The 10,846-nt window shown below is 35.9% G+C and overlaps 1 pseudogene; it reads left to right on the forward strand.

The window, feature by feature from the left end:
* The first annotated feature begins 977 nt into the window (after positions 1–977).
* LOC132605052 (aquaporin PIP2-4-like) lies at positions 978–4,516 on the forward strand (annotated as a pseudogene).
* The last annotated feature ends 6,330 nt before the right edge of the window (positions 4,517–10,846 follow it).

A 10,846-nucleotide genomic window follows, 5' to 3' on the forward strand; every position in this document is an offset into this window, starting at 1 on the left:
GCGGGCTATCTTTATGGATGTTAAAGACCTCCGTGCCGATTGAATACTCGAGGCACCACTCAAGAGCCTCGTGTATTGACTTGTGAGCTTGGCTTGGGTTCAGCTTTGCAAGCAAGGGTCCGTTGGCCTAGACGTGCAGTCGTGGGGTGACGCTGCACCACGAGGGATGGAAGTAAGTTGCGAGGGCTATATTCGCCAATGCCATGGGACAACCATAGGCACATGAAAGAGGACCACACATGACAAAGGCCAAGGATTGGAAGTTGCCCTACTCGGGCACGACACAAGGCAAGTGTCAAGCTTGAGGATAGGACTGTGCGCGCAGCAGCGACGCTCAGTGCCAGGCGAGGGACGTGCATGTCCGTAGCCAACCCAAGGGGTGCGCATAGACGAGTCCCAGCCTATGAAATGTGCCACAAGGGTATGATAGCACGACAAGGCTGAAGCCTTGACATCAAACGGGCGGCACAAGGAAAGCTAAGCCTCTGAGGCAAGCTTCACCATAGGCATGGGGTCGTGCCAAGAAAACCTGGGATAAGGAAAGGCTGGCTTGTAGTCAGGTGGGACTACGAGCGCCGCACGGGCTATTTTTGTGCCGCTGCCGCTTAGGAGGAGTCGGCCCGTGACACATAACATGCCTTTGCCAGTTGCCACACCACCATCCACATCCACCTTTTTTCCAATCATTTCGCGTTCAAGTCTTCAATTACATGAGATTTTGAAATAGCTATCGGTTGTTACTCAAGATTACCAGATGATCATATAAAAAAACTTCTCATTAGTAATCAAAGATAACAAAAATCCAAGAGCTTACAGTAGAAGAAGAAAGCAGATACTAGAAGAGCCGTTGTAAGACAACCGTGGCCGTGGGACCAATTCCACAATTATATGTATTGGGCGGCTAAAAATGTTTAAACATTTTGAACTTTACAATTAATCATGCATTATCATCTTGTCATAGCTCTAATCCCCTTCAGTCCTTTGCTCCCATAAATACCTGCCCCTTCACCTCTCACTTCTCATCACACACAAAACCAGAACATCCCCTCTATTTCTTCTTTCTCTGTTTTAACAGGAAAAAAAAAACTGTGTTTTGAACAATTAGCAATGGCTAAAGACGTAGAAGCAGCAACAGAAGTTTCAGGCAAGGACTACACCGATCCACCACCAGCTCCCTTGATTGATTTTGATGAGCTGAAACAATGGTCTTTGTATAGAGCTGCTATTGCTGAGTTTATTGCCACATTGCTCTTACTTTGCGTAACTGTACTTACTGTCATTGGTTACAAACACCAGTCGGACGTTGATGCTAATGGTGATGTATGTGGCGGTGTTGGCATAGTTGGTATTGCTTGGGCCTTTGGTGGAATGATCTTTGTTCTTGTTTACTGCACTGCTGGTATCTCTGGTGAGTCATTCATTCTTACTATATCTACAAAGTCGTTAGCTACAATATTCACTAAAGAAAAGCTGGAGTTAGCTAATAACTTCGTCGCTAATCAGTTGCTAAATTGCTAGCTGACAGAATGTTTTCATATTCCCTTGCTGACGGATTTTGCCGTTTAGCTACAAACTAGTCCGTTACTAATTTCAGTTTTTTTAATAGTTGTTAAACGCTGTACGTACACCAAACAATGTATGAAGGGACCTGGTTATCCATCAGTTTTCTTATGCAGTGCAGAAAGTAAATGACACAGATTATTTACGTGAAAAACTCCTTACTCAAGGGATTAAAAACCACGACCTATCTCGTAGGATTTCAAACTCCACTACACTGAGCAACTTTCAGATTACAACCTATTATAACCTAGGAATTAACCTCTTAATTCCTCACCCTTACAATACCTTCATTGTAAGCTACAACTCTTAACTACCCCTAACCAAGCACTCAACAGAGTATGACTACCTCAAGCCAAACTGACTAATACACCTTGACTACCTCTAGAAAAGTATACCACTCAAGAGCTTAAGTAGGTAAACAGCCTACAAACAACTTTTGAGAATTCAAGCTACCTACACACGGCTTCCTTTTGAGAAGAGTAGGTTTACAAGTTATAGAACAAAGGAACAAAAAACTTAACACTTCTAGGACTTAACACATCTTCAGTTGTAGGGAACAGGTCTTTGGATTAGTTGGAGCTTTGTCTTGAACACACCTTGATAGGTAGAGACTTGCACTCAAGATCTGAACAATTTTGGGATATTGCAAGAATAATATTTCCCTTAGGATATGTTGTGTATATAAGACGAGAGGCAAGGTGAGAGGGACAAGTCATAAACATTGGGCCATTGGTCAACCTGCAGCAACTCTGCTGCTGTACCGCTGCATATGCTGCACTGCTACAGTGTCAGCAGTTTTGCAGCTGTAGAGTTGACTATACGACGCCTAGGGGACCTGATCGAGTACCTGGTCCCTCTAACGACATAACTAGTTCCTCAAGTAGGTTTGTCAAATCATCAAAACACGAAGTAGCATAGATTATCAATAGTAATTTTAGTTGTGTAATTCTGGTTCCAAAAACATCTTCATTAGAAATCATGACTCAAAACCGTAATTTTACATATTGGAATTATAGATATCTGTGGCTAACGTTATGTGAAAATGATACAAAGTGTATCAATTTGGAAGAAGAAATAAAACCTCAATCAAACCCAAATTCTCTTATTAACAGAATTGTGACACTATGAATGCATGTGGTGAGATGGATGCCATTTTTCTATCTTTAATCAGGGGTCTCGTGCTTGAAAATAGAGAAATTCTTTGCAGAGCATCCTTTTTGTTTAAATGGGTCTTGAGCGATGCGTATCTATATTGTTATATAGTTGGCAAGGGATATTAGATGGTTAGATTAAAAAACTGTGACTAAAAATCGACACATTTTGCACAAAATATTACGTACGCCATTGATCAAGCTTGCTGATTTTTGAGGAATACACTTACACCGAGTGAATTATCTTTAAGGATGGTGCCGTTAAAGGTAGAAGGAATTTTCTGTGATCGTACTCCAATAGTTTTTACAACATATTATCCCATTGTTTCCTTTGCATACTTGTTTAAAGTACTGATATGTGAATAATACAAGAGGACACATTAACCCGGCAGTAACATTTGGGCTGTTCTTGGCAAGGAAAGTGTCATTGATCAGGGCAGTGTTGTACATAGTAGCCCTGTGTTTGGGCGCAACTTGTGGTGTGGGTTTGGTGAAGGGTTTCCAAACGGCATACTACGACAGATATGGTGGTGGTGCTAATGAAATGGCACCAGGACACAACAAGTGTGTTGGATTAGGTGCTGAAATTATTGGTACCTTTGTTTTGTCTACGTTGTCTTTTCTGCCACTGACCCCAAAAGAAGCGCCAGAGACTCTCATGTCCCCGTAAGTATTCCATCAAAACAGACTAAACTAGCATATGCTTAAACTTTGTCACCGAAGCAAGAAATAAAAATATGAGGCTTTTTGAATTAGTGCAAGCAGTGGCGAGGGCTGGATTTTCATCAAGGAAGTTCATCGTCTACTAGATATACCTAAAAGAAGTTGACCATATATATACACTTATACGGTCTGATTTTTCGGCGATAAACCTACTTCAGCCCCTATGCTAGAAACAAACATTATAAGTAGTTGTCTACATTATGGTCCCCTTGTATTTCGGGTATGTCTAATTAATATATTCATGAGTAGTTTTGATCATTTAAGCTTTTAGACTTCTTTAAATATCTAACAAACTCTACTTGTTAGATTTAAGAAAAGATGTAAAAAAAATTGAGGTTACAACATTGGCAACTACCATTTTTGGCTGCCCCCGCCCCCGGCTTTGCCCTTGGGGTTTGTCCACCAACCTACCATGTTTATTAGGGCACCTTGATAACGATGTAGTCCTAGTAGCCCTTTAGTTATACGATAGATAATCTGATAGTGTAAACATTTATTTACTGCCAGTGAATATAAGTAAAACTCAAGCAAGGATGGTAAGTTGATTTTAGCTTTGTTTATGTGATGTGAAGGTCTTGGCTCCACTTCCCATTGGATTCGCAGTGTTCATGGTCCACCTAGCCACCATCCCCATCACCGGAACCGGTGTTAATCCTGCAAGGAGTTTTGGAGCAGCCGTGATCTACAACCAGGACAAGGCATGGGATGAACACTGGATCTTCTGGGTCGGTCCATTCATCGGAGCCTTTGCCGCAGCAGTCTACCACCAGTACATCCTCCGAGCAGGTGCCATCAAACCTCTTGGTTCCTTCAGGAGCAATACCTAAAACTTCTCATTTTTCCACGTGAATAAAGGACTCAAGTTGAATGGAAAATTAAATGAGTTGTTGCAAAATTGTAGATAAAAAGGGTGTCTTTTATATCCCTACTGTTTCTTATTTCTCCTTTGATTTTATTTACTTTTGCATGTACTGCTTGAGTTGAGTTGCTTCTTTTATAATTTCAAGTTTCCTTTTTCCTAGTAGCCCATTCTTTCTTTGTGTATCTTCTTTAGCAATCGTAATTAAGGAAAATGCTTAGTGTCTTTACACCTTCTCTTTCATTTTCCCAAGTGCATATTTAGATGTGTTACACTTGTCATATTTAAAATTTAAAAGTCTAGATTAAATCAATTTAAAAAGCATCTTAATAGTAGTTAAAGAATAAGTTTTAGGAAGACATCTCATCTTCCACAAATTTTGGCTTGATTGTGAATATGTGTATCCGGATCCAGTCCAGTAACACATCCTCCAGTAACACAATTTTCCTTGTAGCCCATTGTCTTTGTGCATCTTCTTTTGCAATCGTAATCTATATATAATATAAAGTTAGGCATAGACAAAGTGATGTGATACCTTTCTATGGACACCATTCCTATTTATCTTTTTTCTCCTTTTTTTTGAGATTTTTCCCTTCATCTCTCTATATAAAATACACAAAATAATCTACTAAAACTGATTAATTTAAACCCACGTTGCTATTGCAATTTAGCCCAGCAATTGTAGTAACTGCTCAGCCCACGTAGCACGGTAGCAGCAAATAAGACTATCTTAAAACTAATCTAATAAATGCATTAAAGGGATATACCGAACGTTTTGATGACTTTTCGTTTTACCTAGAACTGTTCATTTTTAAAGAGCTATTCTATAGTTTGTTTCCTTGGTTTCGTGAACGTGGTGCATAAGAAGTATTGACCCAACTTTGTAACCATGTAAGAGGATGGAAGAGAAGTGGATTGCTACTAACTGGTCTTCGAAAATTTTGTCTTTTCTCCTTCTAGGTTCTAATTATTCGTTTGTCTCATTATTTGTGTGTTTTCTCATGATATTGGTAAATTTGTTTTCTCCTCCATGATTTGGCTTTGGCTTCTAACAGATTTGGCTTTGGTTCTAATTTTTGATGATCTATCTTCTCCATTTTTTCCCTCCTAACTATATTACACGTTTCTTAAAAATTCTTTTTTCATTATCTAACTTTTTTGAACTTCTAGAATGGTCCGGGCGATCTTTCTTACAAGGGCAACAGCCAACAGTGGACAGTAGAAGAATAAAAGTGTTATTTATAGACTCCTTCTTGTATTTGATTATCTTATTAATTTGTGGTTGTCACTGTTCCTTTTTTGAGGTTGTTAGTGCTTTATCATGCTTTTTATAATATTTTGCCATGGCTTATAATTCGTTTCATTATTTCTTTTTTCGTACTATTTTGAATTGTCGGTCCTTATGCCAGGTTTATCGGCAACAGTCTCCCTACCTCCCAAGGTGAGGGTAAGGTCTGAGTACACTCTACTTTAAGACTCCACTTTATGAGATTTCATTGGGAATATTGTTGTTCTTTCTGAGGCAGGACATTCAAAATAGAAGCAATATTAATTGTTATTATATCAAATTATATAAATTAATGAACAGTTTGGTCTAAGAGATCCTATAACTTCTGCCAAAAAGAAAAAAAAAAATTGTGGCTACCATTGTGGTAGGAATAGATCGCAAACATAATCAAGAGGTTCTCTTGATCCTTTTCAACTAATATTGATAAACTCTATTTGCTTTTTTGTACTTATTAGTAAAAGTTTTTTTTTTTTTTTTTTTTTTTTTTTTTTTTTTTTTTTTTTTTTACAGTATTGAAGTTTAGTGTTTATATTTACTAAGTAAATTTTTCTCCCTTCGACATTTTTTTTTTCTGTGAATGCTTATGCATATACTGTACATAATCTAGATCCATCAATTTTGGCATAACTAATTACTAAATAAAAAGCTTATTGCAGTTAACTAGAGTAAAAGATAGACAAAGAGAGGCTAATTATAAGTTAATAACACTGCTTACGGGCGGTCTTATAGATACCTTCTAGATTTATCGCTTATTCTTATTCTGCACGACAGTTGAAAGACTAGAAGTCTTAACGAAAATTGTAATTCTTTCGTTTAATTTGAATTTTGTCGGTTATAAATTTCTTTACTTTTTATTTCAACTTCATGTTATTTCAATAGAAGAAAATTATAGAGAAATAAAAGTTCTAATTGTTATCTAACAAAATATTTAACACGCAAGTAGAGATTTGTAATCTAATTAAATATATACAATTAATAGTGTTACTCATATAAGAAAGTTAATCCATTATCATTCTAATAATTTGTAGCATTATTTATTAGTATAAATTTATTGATGTTGTTTATAACCGCGCGAAGCGCGGCTTCATCACTAGTTAAGGAAAATGCTTTGTGTCTTTTACACCTTTAAGTGCATATTAGATGTGTTACACTTGCCATATTTAAAATTTAAAGGTCTAGACTAAATCAATTTAAAAAGCATCTTAATCATAGTTAAAGAATAAGTTTTAGGAAGAAATCTCATCTTCCACATTTTTTTTATTTTTTATTTTTTATAAAAGAATTTTAATCATCGGCCACTTCCACAAATTTTGGCTCCTCATTTAATGTGATTGTGAATATGTGTATCCCGGATCCAGTCCAGTACCACATCCTCCAGTAATGTTCAATGGGCATCTAAATAGATGCCACGTGTCCACCTAAAAATTAATGGCTGGGATTGCAGATTAACCCAACAACTACAGTTTCAGCTTCTTTTTGGGACTTAAGAAAAGTTGCAAAGTTTGAAACTTTAAATTTAGAGGCTAATTTCGCTTTCCGAATTTTCTACCTATTTTAAAAGCTTGTCCCTTTCCTTTTACATTTTAATTTTGAGATATTATGTTCATATTGACTCGGGTAGTATAGAGGGCTATGGTCCATAGCCTATGGATGACGACCCAAAGCTCTTTTTTTTCCCACCTGCAGCACCATGGGTAGAGTCCTTTTTTCCTCATACTTTTGATTATTTATTGGGTAAAGGTCAAGTCCCTTAGTTTGTTCTGCATTGGGATTATACACAGTTTATTAAGTATCTTTCAATCTTATAGAGTTAGATGAAATTTTAGAAATAAAAAAGTGTTCTGAGATGTGAGATCGTGGTTGTAAACCCACTCGACAAATTGCTTTTTTTGTTATGTTTCATGGGGTGAGCGATAGACTTTTGTTGTTTAGATTTGTTAGATTAATTTGCAATGGAGGAAGGTGGAATATTGCAATGCCAGCCTTTAATTTTTTCGGTGGACACGTGGTGTCTATTTAGATGCCCATTGAACATTACTGGAGGATGTGGTACTGGACTGGATCCGAATACACATATTCCCAATCATAGTTAAGTAAAATTACACTGTTTGATTTATATAAACCCGTATTGCAAGTAAGTATTTAACCAATCTGATTGTCCTTCGGTTATAAATCATCCCTACTTTCTCATCTTTCCTAATAAGTTATTTCCAACAAAATGAAAACATACTCTTTACGAGCAACACAATGATATTTCATCAGAACACTTGTTCAGAAACCATATTACAAGCAAACAAAGATAAACTAAAACAATCAGGATTTGGATAAAAATTAAAATGAAACAACACAAATATCATAAAAATTAATTTGGAATAAGATCTCTTTTTTAAGTAACAACGCAACAACATACTAGTCCACCAGTTGGTTTTGGATCCGGAACGCACAGGCCAATCAAAGGCCCAAGATCATTACACGGCCCATTACAATCCGACTTGGTCTTGCATTTACTTGTGAAAATGCAATCTGAAGGAAAATCTGCTTTGATTTCAACATCACCTAAAAAGAGATGTAAAAAGAAAACTCAAATTTAAGTTAAAAAAAATCAAAAGATCATAAAATAAAACAACTTTTTTCAATAGAGAAAACTAGATGATAAGCTACGTACCGGTGGATTGAGAAGGAACAAGGAGAAACAGGATTAAGAGAGTGACAAATAGAAATTTGGATGATTCCATTTTGGTTTTTGAAATGTTCATGTATGATTGAAGGTTATAGTTCTGAAATATGACCATTCTCTTATACATATTATCATTTTGAGACATTAATTGTTTTTCCATTCCTAGGTTGTCACTATTCCATGAATATCTCTATCTTTGATTCTTGAAATTATGCTTTAAACACTTACCTCATAAATAGAGATACTCATATGCATCTTTTTGTTTTCTTTTTCTAACATGGAAGAGATCTCATTTTTGATATTCATACTAACTTTTTTTTTTTTTTTTAATATTTTTTTTAAATAGGAACCCAGGAGAACCAATTTGGTAGGTATTGTATTGGTGACTTTAATATGGACTCTAAACGTCTAGTAGAAAAAGAGCATGTGATGTAAATTTTTCAGAAAGGGCTAAATAGGATTTTATAAATTCATTTTTTTAGCATGCATAATCTTGGGTTAAGACATAGAAACACAACTAAATTATGACAAAATTGACAACTACACACCTAAACTATACGGTGGTCTAACCCCCCTGAGCTTATTTTTTTCGTATTATTTACGCCTTCACTGATTACTTGATAAAAGAAGTAAAAATATTGCATGTGCAAACATGCACTTATTCAAGACGAAAAAAAAGGGTCTTAATGCCTTTTTTCGATTCTTTCAGACCTAAACGACCGGACCTCATTCTCTCTCAAATCCAAAAGGACAGACCCAAATACCTATAATCAAATATTTATACGTATTTAATAATTTTTTAATACATTAGATTTTAGGAAAAGTTACTAAGTTCATATAAACATATATTACTAAGTTAGTTCCGCCTATGCATCTATGGGGGGCAGAAAATAATTATGCGCGATATCAGCAGATGATAATGTGGTTTCCATAATGATCTCATTTTGCTTTCACTATTGGTCTTGCCAAGTTTCAATTCCATCTGCACAGGAAAAGAATCAACAATAATGAAGAGATTGCATCATTATTCGTTACTGAAAATCAGTGTTTTAAAAGGCGAAGGCGTAAGGCGGGGCGTTTTACGTCTGCCTCAGTGAGGCGTAAGCCCCGAGGCACGGGGCGTAAGCCCCATGGGGTTTTAATTTTTAATATTTTATAAAATAATATAATTATAATCAATACTTTTAAATAGGTGAAATAGCGTAAAAAATGAAGAAAACTATAAATAAGTGATATATATATATATATATATATATATATATATATATATATATATATATATAAAAGTTCACGTGACGATGGGGCCCAAAGAGCACCGGCTGAACTCAAGAGATATATATATATGCTCCACCACAAAAAAAAAAAAAATTAGAACAATATATTATACGTCTATATATATATATGCTCTACCCCCACAAAAAAAACTAATTAGAACAATCTATTATACGCTACTTACAAGTACAAGTGACTGCTCGTTACTTTTTTGAGATAGTAGAAGACAAGATAAATAGTTGGAAAAGAACATATATTAGGCATTCTAGCAATAAAAAAAAGTCTTGACTTTTAAATTTAATATTTCAGTTCCTTTTTAAAACATTTGAGTAATTACATGTTGACTTTTGAGAATTTGGGCATTATACTAAGGACTTATTTAACAAATTTCGTTTTAGTTTGAAAAAAAATTCTGGGCTTACGCCCTAAACGCCCGGGCGTACGCCCCAAACGCCCGGGCGTACGCCCCAAACGCCCAGGCGTACGCCCCGAATTGCTGGGCGTACGCCTTTCGATACTTTCGCCTCCCACCATAGCCTCGGGGCAATTTAGGTACGCCTCGCATCGAGGCTCGCCCCGGGGCTCGCCCCGAAAACGCCTTTTAAAACACTGCTGAAAATAGAAAGATTAAACTATAAGCAGAATACAAAATTGTCAAAGGTAATAGAGGACAAGGAAAAGACAAAAAGACAAAACTTAGAAGTCAAATTAAATCACTCGAAAGCAAGTCAATTAAAAGTTTGTGTATAGTCTAAGCAAACCTTTACCTTTTCAAAAAATAAGACATGTTTACTTGTCATCTTCTTTCTCTGTGAACTACTAGTTGTATCAAATCTTTACGTTTTCCAGATACCACATGAAAAAAATGTGACTTAATTGGGAGTGATAGCTGTGCAGTATTTTCTATTTGGAAGTTATATAGTAAGTTTTTATATGAGGTACTTGCACTAATAATAGATCTCGGGTTCAAGTCTTTGTGTTAACTATCGGAAATAATACTAAAACATGTTTGGCCAAATAAAAGAATTAGACCTCACATCTGGCAAAATATTAGTTGTATAAATAAAAATGTCACATCTGTTAAGTTAAACTTTACTAAAGGCATTGTCATGGGATAATTTATGTATCATTTGGCTCCCTCCTTTTCCACTATACATTGAAGTCCAAGCAACTATCACTTCATGATCAATTTGAGCTTATAAAATTGCACTGAGAAGTTCATTACATTCCCACATTCTAAACTACTCTGTTCCATTAGAATATTGGGATCACTTCACAAGAAAACCAACAAATTAAGAAATAAAATGACATTATCA

The sequence above is a fragment of the Lycium barbarum genome, chromosome 1 (assembly GCF_019175385.1).
Source record: "Lycium barbarum isolate Lr01 chromosome 1, ASM1917538v2, whole genome shotgun sequence".
Classification (NCBI taxonomy): Eukaryota; Viridiplantae; Streptophyta; class Magnoliopsida; order Solanales; family Solanaceae; genus Lycium; species Lycium barbarum.